This window comes from Diadema antillarum, unplaced genomic scaffold (assembly GCF_040938485.1).
Source record: "Diadema antillarum isolate AM-2024a unplaced genomic scaffold, OU_Dant_1.0 seq00001826_RagTag, whole genome shotgun sequence".
NCBI classification, from domain to species: domain Eukaryota; kingdom Metazoa; phylum Echinodermata; class Echinoidea; order Diadematoida; family Diadematidae; genus Diadema; species Diadema antillarum.
In genome coordinates this window covers 113,742-132,938 of record NW_027272500.1, presented here as the reverse complement: position 1 = coordinate 132,938, position 19,197 = coordinate 113,742, and the positions used below count along the sequence as shown (strand labels likewise).

General features: G+C 36.7%; 1 long non-coding RNA gene across 1 annotated transcript; it reads left to right on the top strand.

Moving 5' to 3' along the window:
- The first annotated feature begins 245 nt into the window (after positions 1–245).
- LOC139712600 (uncharacterized) lies at positions 246–8,569 on the top strand. The gene is made up of 3 exons (XR_011709574.1): positions 246–502; positions 2,405–2,533; positions 8,456–8,569. It is a non-coding gene; the product is annotated as an uncharacterized lncRNA (long non-coding RNA).
- The last annotated feature ends 10,628 nt before the right edge of the window (positions 8,570–19,197 follow it).

Below are 19,197 nucleotides of genomic sequence, written 5' to 3'. Positions count from 1 at the left end.
TCTTTATTTTTCTTGACCTTTAATCGCAAATATCTCCATTTGGCAACTATGGACTTATCGGTTTTTGCAAACAAACTATTCATATATACATGAATGTGTTCATTTATCTTCTCTGTGGTTGTTTGCATGAAATATTGTGTGTTGTGTGAATATGGCTAGTCTGCGATATGTTTTTCTCACCATGTTCTTCCAGTGAGGCTGGTAGGTGGATCAAGTGAAAGGGAGGGCCGAGTTGAGATAAGGTGTAACGGGCGTTGGGGCACGGTGTGTGACGATTGCTGGGATTTGAACAACGCGCACGTGGTGTGCAGAGATCTTGGCTACTCATCGTCCTCAGCTCATTATGGGTCAGCGCACTTTGGGCAGGGATCTGGACCAATCTGGCTTGACGGGCTTGACTGTGCTGGAACAGAAAACTCTCTGCTACAATGCCCACGTGCGTATTGGGAATGCCATAACTGTGGACATAGTGAAGACGCCGGAGTGAGGTGTGAAGGAGACCGTAAGTTTGATTTATTAATTCAAGAATATATACTAGTAATTATAACGCTATAATGCACAGTTCACTATAGGCCCTACTGATTAAATGGCTAGTGTTACTGAATGCATACGTATTTGACGTTTTCCCCTTGTGCATTAATTTTGTGATTTTCTTCAGCAAGCTAGTAGGAAGGGAGGCCTCCCCCGTTTTATCAAGGCCAGAATTGTATTGGCATTATGTTTTACCTACGTAATAAGACCAATTGATGAAGTGAGGAGGTCAACAAAATCATGCAAAGACTTCATATGATTATGCACTAGTGTATCTATGAATTCATTGATTCATACATGGGATAGATTTATAGACTACATAAGCGTCTACAATGTGGTAAAATGGCTCGACTTAGATGTCTTAATTATGACTAAAGAAAAAAAAGATGGATGTTTGTGTCAGTACTCAAATAATGTAGGACAAGTATTTTTTTTCCACTACGATTATCATTTTTAAGCGTCATATCATGGAGGGTTGGGGAGGTTTTGTCTGTGTGTGTGTGTGTGTTTTTGCGCGCGCGCGTGTTTGTGTCAGTACTCTCAAAAAAAATCGAGTGAAAGTATTTACTCTTGAAGGAGTGAATACAAAAAAGAGTGAATTTAGAGTGAAATTGGAGTGAATTTCGAGTGAAAATGTTAATTTTCGCTTATTTTGGTGTGACCTCAGGGATCACTCAAAGATTTTGGAGTGATCTCTGACGTCACTCTAAAACTAGTGAAAATGAACATTTTCACTCGAAATTCACTCCAATTTCACTCTAAATTCACTCCTTCAAGAGTGAAAATTTTCTCTCGATTTTTTTTAGAGAGTATGTGTGTGTTGGTGTGTGTGTCGGTGTGTATGTTTTCAAAATTTCTTTGGGACAATGGCAATGATAATCTTCATTTCACGCTTATATTCATTCTCAGCATGTTCTCGAGTGTATTCATGATAGCTGTTTGTAGCTGAGTGGGTATTACAGAGCGTGTAATATTTATCGTGAGATTTCTTGTTCGAGTGCCTTCGCAGCACTCGGGGGTTGTGCTCTCTTGATGCAAAGCCCGTTGGCCTCGTTGCCTATTCTTTTAGAGGGGACATACAGCCCTCACTTCAGTGATTACTTGCAAGCATTTATTGCTTCTTCATCGACGACGGGATAAACAATTATATAATTTGATTTAGTGTAATATGTATATATATATATATATATATATATATATATATATTGCAATGTTGTTGGAGCAATTCATGATATATGAAATGTATATCACTCGTCACCTTTAGATAGTCTTCAGTCTAGATTTTTCCCAAACTCAGTATGTATGTGCCATATCAAATCATCCCGTATCGTGTCCTATAATATCTGCACCTGTAACACATTCAGAAATAATTAAAAACAATCTACAGCTTCAGTGCATAATTCACTTCCTTCCGTTGTCTAAACTATAGACACCTCAGCAGAGAATAATTAAATTAACATACAAGAACAGGAAATTTCAGGTCTCTGGATGAACGGAAAAGAAGTGAACAAGTATACCTTGATATTTGAAACTTTCAGTAAGCATCAACAAAGTACTGTGTTAATGCAGTGAGACATAGCTCCACGAGGGACGGGAATGCCAAAATAGTAATCGAGGGGTGCAACTGTTTCTGATTTTCGTATCGCACACTGCTCCTGGGCTAGACTAAGTATGCCTGCACATTTTGAGCCGGCAATGGACGTGGGCTTAAACTTTAGTGTCTTACCCAGAATCTGAATTGGACAAGGCTACATTATGTTACCTTCATCTTTTTCTTCATTTTATTGTGTTTTCGTATCTATGAATGGCCATGATCAAGGTAATTGACATAGCACACCGTCAATATTATCTTGGTTCCTTTCTCTGTTTTAAGGGACCGCCATCGTAGATACGTACAACGTTCGTAGCGAGCTGACATTAACTCCGACGGTAGCAGACCATGGGGGCGTCCTTCAGTGCAACCTTCTTAGCAGTCAGCAGTCTAGAACGTTACAAGTCCAACGTAAGTAACATGATCTATCTTGAAGAACAGGCTGTGCCAAAAATATCATTATTATACATGCTCCTTGTATATGTATGCTTCCCTCTTTTGCAGCTTGTCTTTTTAAAGTCAATGTATATGTAGTATTGAAGTAGACAACTCCAATATTCTTAGGTACAACTCTGAATATTTCTCCGATTGAAATACGAAAAAAAGTGTGTGTGGGGGGGGGGGGGGAACCGGCTGTCATTTCTAGTCGTGAAATATTGTAAGGATGTGCTGGGTTTTCACCTTCAATGGCTGCTCATATATTGACATTAAAGTATCACTTTCATATCCTTTTGACATTCCTTTTCTTAACGGCTTCCAACACATCTTGTAATATTGATGGTAATCACGCATTGCCTGACTGAACGCTGGAAATGGATAATAAAAAGAGTGAACACTTCATAGGAGAGTGGTTGCTGACGTTCGGAACATAAATGAACAAAATGATGTCTTCAAACTAGTGACTCTATAAAAAATTATAAATCTCTGTACATGATAATTAATATTAGGTATGTACATGTACATTGTTGATTGCAGAAAGAAAAAAAAACAGATCAAACGAAAAAACTAAAACTTTACGTGTGCAGTTAAAAGCACAGCAATCTGTCAAGAAGTCAGTGAGGTAGTATAACATAATATTCATGTATCATAATTATTATACCACATCATTGGTAATGCTGTGTATTGTATACATTTATATAGTTGTATAGATCAGTTAGATGATATAAATCGTGATTTGCAGCATCAATAAATAATTCAACTTCAACTTTAACTTTATTTTCGTTTGGAACCACAGGGAAAGTTACATACAATGCATTAACAGAACATATTTGTAACAATGTCCAAAACGTACATGTGATCACGAGTAACATCATAAATTCATTTTCTAAGGTAAGTATATATGCATAATACAATGATTGGAATGAAATGGATGGTTCCACTAAAAAGCAAAGCTTGTAGGGTATGGGACCCTCGGAAAATACATAAGAGAACAAATAATGACTTAATGAAACTACAAACATTATATGAAACAAAATCAAAGAAACCAATGTTTACTGACATGAAATCAACTTAGGAAGGGAAAAAAAGAAAACAAAGAAAAAAGAAGAAAAACAGGGGAAAATGAAACTACAACACGCGCCATCGTGGACACAAGCAGACTGGATTTCATGATGTAAGTGTAATGATAAGACGCCCCCTGGATTGATATTGCGAAGGATGGGGTACATAATATACCAGTGTGAATGCAGAAGACCGGACATACAAAAAAAAAAAAAAAAGAGAATAGACACACTGTTATACGGTACAATAAAAGTAATATCTGAGGAGGAGTTATGTTAAACAGATTATTTTTCTCTAATAAAAAACAAGAATTCTGTATAATTGCTTAATGCTTGTAAAAAAAGAGGACTTGATTGAGACACTAAAAACGAACCTAATTCGGTTGTATATCATAAGATTTTAATAGAAATGATTTTAATTTGTTCTTAAAAGAATTCAAAGTTTTTTGCTGATACTATATCCTATAGTCCTATAGTCCCAATACTTTGGCCCTTCGTAGATGAAGGTGTTCTGAGCCAGCAAAGTTCTAAAAAATGGCATATAGAATTCATTCAATCGCCTTGTTGGATAACTTTGAACGGATTGATTTCTCAGAAAAATTGTTTCAAATATGTTTGGAACATTATTCTTATTATAATTATACATGAGTTGTCCTAAATTGAACGATTACAAAACTTTGATTTTAAATATTTTGTTTTAAAAAAATAACGGGTCAGTATGAGACAAAAATGCAGTGTGACATATTATACGGAGTGACTTCTTTTGGAACAGGAGTGATTTATCTAAGAGTGTTTGATATGTATGTCCAACACAAGAATATTATTACTTAGATAAGGCAATATGAGGGATGAATATAATGTAAGCAGGGACGACAAAGGAAGACACAATTTGATCCTGTTAATTATACCAATATTTCATGAAATAATTTTACATATTTACTATCAATATGAAATTTCCATGAAAGCTTATTATCAACTGTCATTCCCAGAAATTTAATATAGGAAACATTTTCCAGTGGAGTACCATCAAAAACAATATCAACAGATAGTGCCTCTATGGAGTTGCTAAAAAGCATATATTTTGTTTTTTGAAGATTTAGAGATAATTTTTTTTGGTTTTTTCCATTGAACAACATTTTCTTATTCAGAATCTATTGTATTTACAAGGGTAAGAGGATTATTATACGAAAAAAAAATTGAGTCATCGGCAAAGAGAATGAAAGAAAGAACATCTGATGATCTACAAAAGCCATTTATATAAACAATAAACAGAAGCGGACCTAATAAACTCCCCTGTGGGACCCCACATTTGTCATTTAACATTTGTGAGTTACAACCATTTAAAGAAACATATTGCTTCCTGTTCATGAGGTAGCTCCTGAACCACTTCAAGGCCTTCCCACGCACTCCGTAATGGTGTGATTTATTAAGTAAAATATCATGATTAATGGTATCGAAGGCTTTGGAGAAGTCCAGGAACAAACCTACGAGACGTAAAGAGTTGTCGATAGCATGTGCCACTTTTTCTACAAAAGTCAACAATGCATGAGCAGTGCTATGTTTTTCCCTAAATCCGAACTGAGAATTTGAGAGTATATTATTGAATTTCAAAAAAGTAATAGTCCTTTTGTAAACAATGTTTCAAGAATTTTGGACAATGTACATCACAAAGAAATTGGTCGGTAATTATTAGCATCTAATTTGTCACCTTTTTAAGCAAAGGGATGACTTTTGCTATTTTCATACTTTCAGGGAAAAAGCGATACATTACATATGTGAGCTAAAGGATCCGCAATTGAAGATATTACCCCCCTTCAACAAAAATTACTGATGTCATCGTGTCCAGCACTTTTTTGGAGCTAAAATCAGAAACAATATTGATTATCTCCCGATTATGTGTTGGACTAAGAAACATTGAGCTGGAATTTGGTGGACCTAGAAATTCAGAAAAGTGTTCTGTTGAAAGAGGAATGCTGCTTGCAAGATTTTCCCCAATTGACGAAAAATGCTTATTCAAAATGTTATACATTTGATGAGAATCTTCAAAAATTTCATCATCAAATCTAATTTCAGTAATATTAGACTTATTATTTGATATATTCACTGCTTGCTTTAAAACTTTCCATGTATGTTGCATATCATGCCTGTCAAAGTGTAACTGCTTGGTATAATATTTTGTTTCTTTTCAATACGTATAGTTTTCGTCAAAATAATTTTATAACTAGTATATTTTAGGTTTGTTTGCTCAGTTGGTTTCATTTTAAATTTGTAATATGAATTGTTCTTTCTATTTATTGAACGCAAGAGCGATTTAGAGGTCCATGGGAGCCTGGGTATTTTTTTTCTGTAGTTAGATGGTTTTTCTCCACGTTTTGGAATATGGATGTCAAAGACTTAAATAAAAATATGCATAAAATATCCAATAGACAAATTAACATCACTTGTGTCAAAAATACAAGACCAGTCTGTCGTGTCTAAACTAGCACCTAGACTTGCTATATTTTCATGTGTAATTCTTCGTCTTAATATTAAAACAACTAGATTTATTATCAATAGTAAGTATCATTTAAAAAGAAACTAGTCGAGATGGGGAAATGATCTGTAATATCTGAAAGTAATATAAAAGAATCGGGAGGAGGCAGAATATTACAAAAAAAGAAGATATTATCAATAAGGGAGGCGGATTCATTAACTATACGTGTGGTCTTAGATATCAAAGGTAAGAAAGAAGCAGATAAAAGTATTTCCCCCAAAAGTTGTGTCATGTTATTTTGTTTTAATAAATCTATATTAAAATCTCCCATTATGAAACATTTTTATGAATACAAAAATAAATAATCAATACAGTACATATTCGATCTGTTACAACGAAAGACTGATTGATCTCAAATCATGAACGCATCCATAGTTATTATTATCTAAAAATGTTAAGTTCAAAAAACGATAAACACACGCAATGAAACAAGAATAAGCCATTTCGTAGTTAATAGCTCGTGTGCACACTTTGGAAATGACCTTTCTTTTTTTCCCTCTCAGATGGCCTGGACATTCACTCGCTATCAATGTAGTATGTTGCGTAGGCTTGCAAATGTAACAATTTATGACATTCATATTCAAAGAAAGAATAAGCTTGCGTTGACCGGGTGACTGGAAAGGCCCAAAAATCAAGAATTCGGGAAGAATCCATAAATTGATTTTCACTGAATACATTAACTCACTTTTTTCTATTATCATTGCTAAATGCAATACTTTAATGTACTCTTTCTTGCTGTCAGGGGATGTGTTGACAATCACTATTTACAAGGATTACATGAATAATCATTTACTTTTTCTATGCTTTTCTCAGTGTATTTAAAAACCGACATGCTTGTTACGGCAAATTACCTTTTTTTCTGCTCATGCGCACAGTAGGAACAACAAAATGGTGTATAAATTGAATGTATTTATTGGATATAAAATGAAATGTGCCTCATAATGAAAGACACCTTATAATATGTCGATGCAAAGCAGCAACGCCAGATCCTTCATACAAGAACAACAAGGAAAAACATTTCCTATTCAAATTCAAATTCAAATTCAAATTCAAATTCCTCGAAATTCAAACAGGAGGGAATTTTAAAACATCCAGCTGTCTACCCTTTTTATGTCTCCGACTTCAACAGGGTAACATACGTCGGTTTACAGTTCGTTATTCCGAAGGTTTGTTAATTCGGAGGTTCGTTAGACAGTAAAACGAATAAATTTCATTATTCAGAAAATGAAAAAGAATCGTCATTTCAAGGGTATGTTAATTCGAAAAGCGAATAAGGTTCATAATATCAAAGGTTCGTAAGCACGCACCTTTTTTTTCCATTTTCGGATTAAGGAACATTTGGGATGACGACACAAATTTTCATATCTGAAAAACCCTATTTCATTGTCTTATCATCGAATTTCTAGGAATTCGTGCGTTTCGGAATATATCCCGTATCATACTTCGGCAACATAAACGTGTACAGAAAAGAACATCATGTCAAGCTTTAAAACAGTTTATAACTCGTTAACATTTGATATTCCTGATCAGCGAGAATAAGTATTATACAATTAAACTCCCAGAAAGATTAAAGTCGTATTGAATTTTAAGGGACGTACAGTGCAAATGCATGTTGACTTATATAGATACATAATATCCTGGTCACTTATATGGCAAAAAAAAAAAAAAATTGAAATACAATACATAATTTATTTCATAATAATGCCGTGTAATACATGATTAACAAAATACATCCTAGTGTAGAGAAGAACTTGCATGTTTCCCTGAAGCGTCATTTGTTAATCACAGTAGTAACATGGAGACACGCAAGAGAAATATCACTGGCAGAATGTTGGTCTGGAAATTTTGTGTGGGCGTATCCAAGTAATCTGAAGGAACATCATAGCAAAAACAAACAAACAAACAACCAAAAACAAAAATGCATTGTATTGTGAGTCAACAGTCAATATGCATCTGCATTGCATAGTCCCTTCAACGTCTTTTAGACGCACTGCCTCACCATCTATTGTGCTCTCTTTCCCCCTCTCTCTCTCTCTCATTCTCACACACACACACACACACACACACACACACACACATACATCCAAATACACAATTGTGATCTAAAACTCCATAAAATTAGTATGAAAAGATTGTCACATCAATGTAAAGGTTGGTACACTTATTGAGTTCACAGTCCCGAGGGACAGTGTGAGGTTTGTAATACAAGGTCACGCAAATGTAAAGGCACCATACCCTGAAATAGACTTTAATCTTAGTTTATTTGAATATCAATCTGCTTTAAACCTGGCCACGTGACAGACGCTCCAGCAGACAATATCATCTCGATCGAGATCGTTGATGACGAGGACGGACAAGAAACGAATGGCCTCAGGATCAAGTGTCTCGTCAACCCCAGTGACCAACCATATCCACCAATCGGGACATACGAGATTGCAATCGATGACGTCATCCGGTCATCTTCAAGCTCCCCCACCGTGACTCTAGACCCTCCCTCGAGTGGATGCGTAGAAATCTCGTGCACCGGTATCAACGAGATCGGCAGGACGACCACTGCACCCCGGACTCATTGTGTGAGGAGCTGTGGTAAGTGAATATGTACAATCATAGATCTTGTGATGCACTAAATCTTTTCACATCCAGAATGAAAGGATATAAAAAAATCAGCAAGATTTCATCTTAAGAGAGAGAGATAAAAAAAAAAAAAGCTTTCAAACGGGTCAGTCTTTAAACGTGCAATAGATGAATTTATAACTCCACGTTATGAATTTCAATTCGTCGCAAAGTCTGTTTTAGTTTTGGTAGATCTGTGTAGATTTCAGAGTGCTGGCCATAATTACGATTTCCTGATATTTTCATCTCTATCTTCTTTTCTTTTCTTTTCATATTTGATTTGGTTTCCAATGGAGGAAGACGAGTGATTTCATAGTGCATCTTCTCGGATAAACAAAATAAAAAGATGTATTACCACATCACTAGTCTTCCTCAGTCATCCTTTACGTGCCGGGGACTTTTGGCGGTGTGTACTAGTATTATGCTACAGCATTTTCTGTGCCAATAGCTACTCTAAAAGGACAGAAAAGGTTAATAATGAAACTCTGTTTATTGTCATCGGGGACAAATATAATTATCTAAATTATCTGAATTCAGCTGGATTGGATCTTTTCATTCCAGGACACACGAAGCTTTGTTTAATTTCAGTTTCTGTATTCTGTCACGATCCTGACATGGCTGTGGATGTCACGTCGTCGGAAGCAAGAGGAAGATGAAAATAGTATACTTATGGGGGTGTTTCTGTGAGTGTGTGTGTCTGTCTGTTTTCTCGCGTTCGGGTACGCGTAACACAGTACAGTAGTCATCAGGGACGACCTCTTTTGTTGGTCAGATATGCATTGACAGGACTACATAAACTGGAATTTCTTTGTGAATAGCATGAATATGGCTTCTGTTCTGTTTTTCTTCTTTTTTTTTGGCGTAATTTTGTATCCATTCATCCATTCTTGGATTGTCTAATGCTTCAAGAAATGCTCAAGAATTCGTTCATTGGAAAAAAGATTTTTTTTTTCTTATGCTGTCTCATGCTGCTTAACAAATATCCCTCTTATTGCATGTGTCACGTTTAAAAGGATCGTACAGTTTTGGTTGAGACCTAATTTCGGATTTGTAACATTTTTTGGTGAAATAATGAGAAACCTCTTATAAAATATGAAATAACATGTAATTCTATGAGGAATTCAACGTTTATTTGATGAAAATTGGTTTTGAAATGGCTGAGATATCCAAAAAAAGAGCGATTCTAATAAAGTGTGGGACCCACACTTTATTACGATCACTTTGTTTTACTTTGTTTTTGGATGTTTCAGTCATTCCAAACCAGATTTTCATCAAATAAACTTTGACTCCCTCTTAAAATGGTATGCTCTGTACTTTATCATAAATGTTTTCTTGGTATCTCGCAAAAAGTTAAAAGCCCAATTTTCATCTTCACCAATACTGTACTGTCCCTTTAAAGCAAGATTTCTGCAATGACGACACTAATATCACTACACTTAACACTGCACCTGCCTTCTTTACCTTTCAGAGACAACCAGCAGCAACCCTCCAGCAGCGAACATTTTGTCTATCGAGACTTTGGATTTCCAAGCTTCAGATCGTACGATGAATCTGCTAATCATTTGCCGCGCAGACAGAAACAACCAGCCGTACCCGTACCTTAATTCATATGCAATTGGAATTGATGGGACCATCCTGTCCAACACGAGCTCATCTTCGGCCATCTTCAGGCCACGCCCAAACAGGTGTTTAAACGTCACGTGTTCCGCATCGAACGGTGTCGGTGTCACCTCCACGTGGGAAAGGCACTGCCCGAGGGGTGAGCAGTGGGAAAATATAGTGATTCAACGTTTTCTTTACATTTTGTCCCATTCCTTTTGTAACAATGGTTTCCTCTCGTCTTTACGGAAGCTTTTTAAGCGCCATTCTCTTTTATTTTATATTATATATTTAATGTTATTTTACATCATGTCGACATATCAAGATATGTTACTTACCATGTCGACTTATCAACAACCAAGATATCAAAGTCGCCATGGTGACATAGATTATCTCGCCAGGTCGAATCCTAAAAAGTGTATGTCGACTTGGCGACACATAATAATTTCATCTCCAAAGTTGACTTCCCTAAAAGTCGTGTGTCGACATAGGGACATACATAATTTTCCCAATTCGACTTCTTCATATTAAAATAGATGTCGACATAGCGACATAGATTACAACGTTCAGTTGATTTGACAAGATAAAGTATATCGCCATGTCGTCAGGTAGAATGACACTTAAAAGGAGGCTGCTTCCATACGATTGTATTAGGGTAAACAAGAAGACCGGAAGCGACGTGTGGAAAAAAAAAGATCCGGATAAGTCGAAATATGTTCTTTATTGTTACAAGTGTTATCATTTTAATGAGTATGATAGATAAAGTAATGTAAATTGCATACTTACCATTACAGGTTTATGTTTCGTCGGGTAATCGAACTTGGGTTTGCCTGAACCGCTATGACGTCTCCTTGGCCGAGAGGTTTAAGGCGTTGGCGTTCCATGCCAAAGACCCCGGTTCGATTCCCGGCGGAGACCATTTTTTCAACTCTTGCACTTTTTCCGAAGAGGAGGAACAGTGTGAGGAATAATAATGTTAAAGCTAGCTCCTTCCTTCCTCATATTTCATATATATATATATATATATATATATATATACGTATATATACATATACAAAAAAGTAATACTCTCTAATCAGAAGTCTATTGCTGGTTAATTTTTGTCACATATCCGTCGGCTTTTAACGCTTGTCAACTGACAGATGCTCCGGCGGACGATATCATCGTGATCCAGATCGCTGACCATGAGAACGGGCAGGAGATTGATGGCATCAAGATCACGTGTTTCGTCAACCCACGTGACCAGCCATTTCCACCGATTGAGACATACGAGATTGCAGTTGATGACGTCATCGAGTCAGCTTCAAGCTCCCCTTCCTTGACCCTTGCGTCCATTCCGAGTGAATGCGTTGAAATCTCCTGCACCGGCATCAACGACATCGGTAGGACGATCACTACAGAGACATACTGTCCAAGGAACGATGGTAAGTCTGTATGTGAAATCTTAGGGTGAGAATCTGTTCTGTTTCACCTCATTTTCATCCACTTTCCACCGTGATACCGTTGAGGTGGAAGAGGTCTCTTCCCACCTCCATTGTTATTCTACCTGTTGTGGTGCATTATGTGTATGAAAACCACAGCTGTTGAGTAGACATTTTACATTATTTTAAACCTTCAATGGAGTGGGTTTTTTTTTTTTGTCTTTTTTGTTACGCTACGCAAAGCCTTAAGTTAATCTAACAATTTAGTTACGACAGTTACCGAGTGTTTTTAATTATGTCTTCGTCACATGTAAAATAAGGATTATGTCATACCCTCCAAAAGACGTCTAACGTTCAAACGCTTTTTTTTTTTTGTTTCTAACACGTTATATGGGGTGCTAGGTGAAGCTCATAAGGTATTTATCTCTGTTGATTTGATCAAAAATCTTCGCACAATGTTAACGTTCGTCTCGCTGGTTCGACACAATTCTTTGTGTGTGTGTGTGTGTGTGTGTGTGTGTGTGTGTGTGTGTGTGTGTGTGTGTTTGTGTGTGTGTGTTTTGATCATATATGAAGAGCTCAGTTGCAAAAGGTACTACATCCATTTTCCATCAAAATCCACTTTTTGGTTTTGATGTACTCATTTTTGGGACCTCTTTACACCTATACTAACGAAAAACTGAATTTCCAACCAGAAAGTGTTTAAAAATTGCATCTAAAAATCAGTTCGGTTGCAAAAGGTACTACATCCATTTTCCATCAAAATCCACTTTTTGGTTTTGATGTACTCATTTTTGGGACCTCTTTACACCTATACTAACGAAAAGCTGAATTTCCAACCAGAAAGTGTTTAAAAATTGCATCTAAAAATCAGTTCGGTTGCAAAAGGTACCACATCCATTTTAGTTGGGTTGCAAAAGGTACTGCATCCACTCCAATGACGTCATCGGGAAATTGACCAATCAAAGAGCAGCATTGGCCTGACCCTCTACCATTGTCTACTGACTTTAATCTGTAAACAATAGAAGTTGGCATTTGGCTTTTTGGCTTTCTGTGAAAATCACCACGCTAATCTGACCAATATCTTGAATAACTCATCACATTTCAATCGAGCAATGTAGGAAAATGAAGAAGAACCCATTGATAAAACAAACTATCCCAGGGGAAGGATCGTAAATTAAAAGCAGTCGACAAGAATAAAGGAGAAACGGCGAAGAAACTGGAGAAATTACGCGACTCTCATGTAGTCCCACGTACTGCATTTACTGTTAGTTGCCTGTACTGTGCGTTGCTGCTAGGGTGTTGAGTTTGAGCCATAAATAGTCCCCAGAATAAAGTACAAACACTTTGTAGGCATCGTCTATTTCTTATATAAATAGCTTCACAGCTAATAAGTGTTTGACAACTAGTCTGAAAGCAAAGTTACTTTGTTGAATGTATACAATGGAATGAAATTCTGACATCGATCCCTACCATCAGTGCTTTACCTGTGGGTATGCTGTGCTATTCTATAATACGTGCATAATGTGAAGTACCAGGGCTTGAAAGTTCATGGTGACATACAGCTTTGAACACTATATTTAATTCATTTTTGTAGATGGCATCTTTTACTTATACAATGTCACAAAGGTAATACCGAATGTCCTTTTAAATAGTATAGGTGGACATATTACTCATCGACGGTCTTGATTTTTATCAGCCATTAGATTATCAGATTGCTCTTACCTGATAAAGAACATACAAGAATGAAATTCATGTAATGAATTTAATTACAGTGTTGAGAAAATACAGCACATTCAGATGCCGCTTTCCAACCTTTCCCTTACAAGTTACATTGAAAAAAAAATGAAGAAAAGATATTGAATACAGTATTCTTGAGACACCTGAAGTGAGAATTCACAGAGAGAAAAATAGCCAAAAATGTAATACATAGAGGAAAAAGATAAGAAATCATGAAATAAAGCTCACGAGAGAAAAGAAAAGGAGAAATGGGAAGAGAGAAATCACCTGGTGAGATGTACGATATGTTGTGACCTCTCCCTATCTATAACCGTTCACACATAATGGATCTCTCCCATGCTTATGATGCACATTGGTTTGTTATTCTTGATGCTAAATAGTGCAGGGCATTGTCAATTACCTAGGCCCCCTTGACATCGTATCCCATCTCCATCAAAACCATTGCTGAAAAAAAAGAATAAATCCGCGAAACATGTCATAACATCATACTGGATATATCTATGGCATGCGAAATTTCGGTTGCAAAAGGTACTACATCCACTTTCGGTTGCAAAAGGTACTACATCCACAAAAATATAAAAATGTTTAATTCATAAAAAATAAATGAATGGACCTGGATTTTCTTATGGAGTGGTTTTAGTGTTGTATCATCGAGCAGTATAATAGGGGGAAATATCATTCCAGTCTGAGCTTCCTAAATATGATAATCAAAAAATCACGTTTTTCTCAGAACTTGAAATTATGGATGTAGTACCTTTTGCAACCGAACTTTTCATATATATATTTGTTATAGATCGAATATTGGAACTTTTATATAGGTTATAAAGATTTTTCGCAAATTGAAGTCTGTGGTTTTAGGTGGTTCATTAACCTACTGTGTCCATGAAAACTATAAAACACACACACACACACACACACACACACACATACATACAAGACGGAATAACCATGGTAAGTTTTAATAGTATGCACTATCAATATCTTTACAAGTCTTGAAGAAATCCGATGGCTCCAAGATACGTGAAGTACCGTGTAGGGTCACCACATGTGACACCCTTCGAAACTTTGATGACGGGTATCATCCCCACAATGAGTTTTATAACTTTTATGATTGTCACTGTTGTGCTCTTAATGCAAAAATTAATAACAGTATCAGCATACTTCTAATTTATGTTACTCCATTAACGATCTCTGGAACATCATTCTCCCTATCATTGTTACGGATGTCTTTATCTACACGTAGGAACCAGTGGCGAGCCCCCAGCAGCTGATATCTTGTCGATCAAGACTTCGGAGTTCCTAGACAAAGACCGTCAGATGAATCTGCTAATCCTGTGCAGAGCGAACCTGACCGATCAGCCGTACCCGTACCTCCATTCGTATTTAATTGGAGCTGACGGGACCATCCTGTCCAACGCGAGCTGGACCTCAGCCCTCCTGAGACCACGCCCAAACAAGTGTATTAATGTCACGTGTTCCGCAACTAATGGCGTCGGAATTACTTCCGCTTTGGCGACGCACTGTCCAAGAGGTGAGCAATAGGAATTTCAGAAATGTATCTCTCTCTCCACCTCCCTCCCCCCCCCCCCCCATCATCTGCTTGTCATACAATTATGCTCCAACTTGATGAATCCTGTCGGGACATAGTTTCGTATTTTGGAACACTGTTTGCAATGATTTGTAGTAATTTAGAACTTCGGTTGATTAGAGGAATCCGATTTCTACCGACTTCTATTGTGCCACTTACAATGAAATCCATGCAAAGAATCGTTGTTTTACTTAAAACATATTTAAATATACATAATTATCATAATGCCCTACTTTGGCAAAAGGAAGCAAGTGACATTTTCATGGATATTGACTTTTCTTGATTTGGCATATTTGAGGCATGCTCTATTTAACTGAAAATCCCAAAGTTAAAATTTTTGCCAATTTCTGAGATATTCGGGAAGGCAAAAGGAAGCAAGTGCACACAATTGCATGTAAAAAAAAATGGGAAAAAGAAGCAAGTTACAACCTCATGATATGACTGTCACTTGCTTCCCTTTGCCAAATCATTTATATTTACACACAATCTAAAATACCTTGGCAAAAGTGAGCAAGTAACATTCTCATGATTTGATTGTCACTTGCTTCCTTTTCCTTGATTTTTCATGTTTGCTAAAAATCTGAAATACTTTGGCAAAAAGAAACAAATTACAACCTAATGATATGATAGTCACTTCCTTCCTTTTGCCAAATTATTTATATGTGCACACAATCTAAAATACTTCGGCAAAAGGAAGCAAGTGACATCCTTATGATGTGATTGTCACTTGCTTCCTTTTGCCATTTCTTGTGTTTGCTACAAACTTATAATACTATGGCAAAAGGAAGCAAATATTATACTCATGATATTATTGTCACATGATTTCTTTTGCCAGATTGTTCATGTTACTACAAATCTACAATACTTTGGCAAAAGGAAGCAAGTTACATAATAATCAGTTTGTATGGGAATATCAAATTTTTTTTCTCGAATTGTCATAAATGCATCACCATATGACTTGCACGAATACTGACATTTTTTTCTCATCACAAATTTCCATATTGAAAGGCCTTCCCAAAACATATTTTCTTCATTTGTAGCACTTATACTCGATGTCACTTGCTTCCTTTTGCAAAGTAGGGCGGTGTAGGCCTACATTATATTTTACAACCGGACAACTTAGATTTACATTACGTTTGCTTTTATTTTGGACCGCTAAATATATTTCACGAGCCCCCATATTATAGATTTAAGGATTTTATTGGCCCGAACAGACCACCAGAGGAAAAAAGTTAAGGCCGAGATTCAAAGAATTATAAATAATCAAATATAAATTTGATAAACAAACAATCTATTGCGTACTTTTAAAACTTGTATTGTGAACTTTTTTGTGATAAAATCAAATGCATCTTCGACCACATCTTTCTCCATTCCTCAGACCCACCTTCCCTTGATATCATCTCTATCAAGGTAGAAGAAGACGAGGATATCTGGGGAACGAGTCTCAATATCTCGTGTCACGTGGATCCGATCGACCAACCGTTTCCACCGATCGGTGTGTTCGAAATCACCGCTGATGGTGACATTCTGTCAAGATCCAACGCATCTTCAACGATCATGGAAGATCAACCCAACCGATGTATCGATATATCATGCACCGGTATCAATCAATTCGGGGAGACGGTTTCTATGCGGAATTATTGTCCACTGAGAACAGGTAGGTTTCTTATGGGTTCTGATTATAAAGATGGTGATACTGCCACGAAGAACAGGTATAGCTTTTTATGGGTTCTGGTTATAAAGAAAATGGTAACAGCATACCTTGAATGTCTGAAAGTCTATGTTTTAATGTATTAATATGCTTATATTAACTCTTCTATTTTTCTCGGTCATCTTTTCTTTGCTTTTGTGCTCTGCATAATCCGTGTCTTTGTACAGGTTATAGGAGAAGAAAACAGCGAAAATTAGAATGAAATGTTTGAATCGATATCTGCTTTTAAGTAAGAATGGTTCAAATTACATGATTGATTTTCTGTTTTGACACAATTTGTCTAAGAGAGGCTTGTTGTGATTAATGTTGCTTTGCTTTGGGATGAAGACAAATCAATTATGTTGTTCTTTGCTCTCATAGGTCACGCACCCCCCGCAAGTAACATCCTCTCCATCGAGACCCAGGAGATCGAAGGAAGCCAGGTCATTCTCGTTATCACGTGTCACGTCAGGCTTCAAGACCAGCCGTTCCCACACCTCCACACTTACACCATCGGAGTCGACAACACCACGCTTTCCTCGTCCAGCTGCGCCTCGGCTCTCTTCAGACCACGCCCTGGCAACAGGTGCATCAATGTCACGTGCTCTGGTACTAACGGGATTGGCTGGACCTTCACCAGTGTTGAACACTGTCCAACTTTTGACTTGGAGAAAGGTATTAAAGTCAGTGCGAGGTACTCTGATGATGATTCAATGTTCAAGTTGACCTTCAAAGATTAAATTTATTTTCGTTACCATCAAATAAACAAAGAAAACTATATACAATGCATAAGCAGAACATATCTGTAATTATTGAAAAACTTAACTTACAAAATACTAGTAATAATGAGTAACAAAATTAAGAAAATTTAATTATTTTTTTAATTCACATAATATGATCAGCCATAAGCGAAGAGATAAATATATTTTTACATCGAACAAGGAGTCACCGTGTATTCATAACTCTAAATCTATTAAACCAATTTGCCTAGATTTTGTAAGACATGTTCTAATAGCAAAAGTCACTCGAAACCAGGAATCTCTGTGTTTGTTTATCAGTTAAAATCTTACATCTAAGAAACACTCAAAGACGGTGTCAAACATTATTACATCCTGTAGATGATACGACCAGTTGTTGACGAGAAATCTGGGGTCTTACTGTCTGGACTCGGAGTGAAATTTCACCATAACGTCTTTGTGATTCTTTTTCTGTTATGTCGAAATAAGCTTTTACTCCCTTAATATCTGGTCATGTCTTACAGGTCCAATTGCTGGTCTTCGTCGAGGAGTTCTTCAGCAGCCGTCGACCACGTACGCCCTGCTCGTCGCCGTGTTCTTCCTGTCGTTGTTGACCTGTGCGACAGTGATCGTGAAGAGGAGAGAGATAAGTCTCTCTTGAAAATTAAACGCCTTGTAATACATTCCAGTCGTCTTTTCCTGACTTGACTGAGTCCACTGAGAAAAGCTGAACTTTCATTTTCAATCTGCGTTTCTTATATTTAATCTATTTTCCTCTTTTTATAATGAGATACTTTTTAGGTTTCCCTCATGTTTTTTTTTTAATAAATTGAACACTACATTTGCCTGTTATTCTAATCCTGCTCTTTACAAAACCACGGATTTACATAACAGTGTATTAAAGACAGGAAGTTTCGATTACTGTATTGCCAATGTAGGTTTCGTGCGATTAGCTTGTTTTCATAGATATATGCAATTGTGACTTACTGTGAAAGTTTTAGGTTTAAATCGATAAATTTTCTGTCATAGCTAGCATATATCTATGTGTATGTATTTCTATCAACTTATCAATTTATCGACCTTATTGGAACTTGGATGTCGATTCGTTTTCAGAACTGGCTGCGACGTTTTGCTGCCACTTCCCTCCTAAATTCTCCTACATCGAGTGAGAAGCAGCATAAAAAAACCCGACAGACCCTTATCTATTTTAATGGAAAGGGGGGTTGGGCAAAAAGTCACACCATCTGTGACACTGCACCACAAAACCAACAAAAGATAGCCAGACATTAATTCTTAGTTGAGGAAGGATTCTGAAAGAGCACGCTCTAAGCTTTAATGTATAACTCAATTCAAATGGACTTTCCTAACCTATCTAATTATTGGAAAGAAAGCACACTTTTTGGAAAAGTGTGAATCAAGAAAAGAGGCTCTGAAGTACAGGGTGTATTCAACCGCTTAATCTTTACCAAACCTTGCTAGGTGTGTGATGTGTGGGATAAAAAAACACATAATGTACATCACCGTAGCACCAACGATGAGGGATTGAGCATGCTCTTCTAACACGTTCTGTCCATGATTAACGCCAACTTTCAAAGCAGCAGCATTATCTTTTCAAAAGTTTATCAGAGTTGAAAGCGGAGAATGTGCGAAAGATT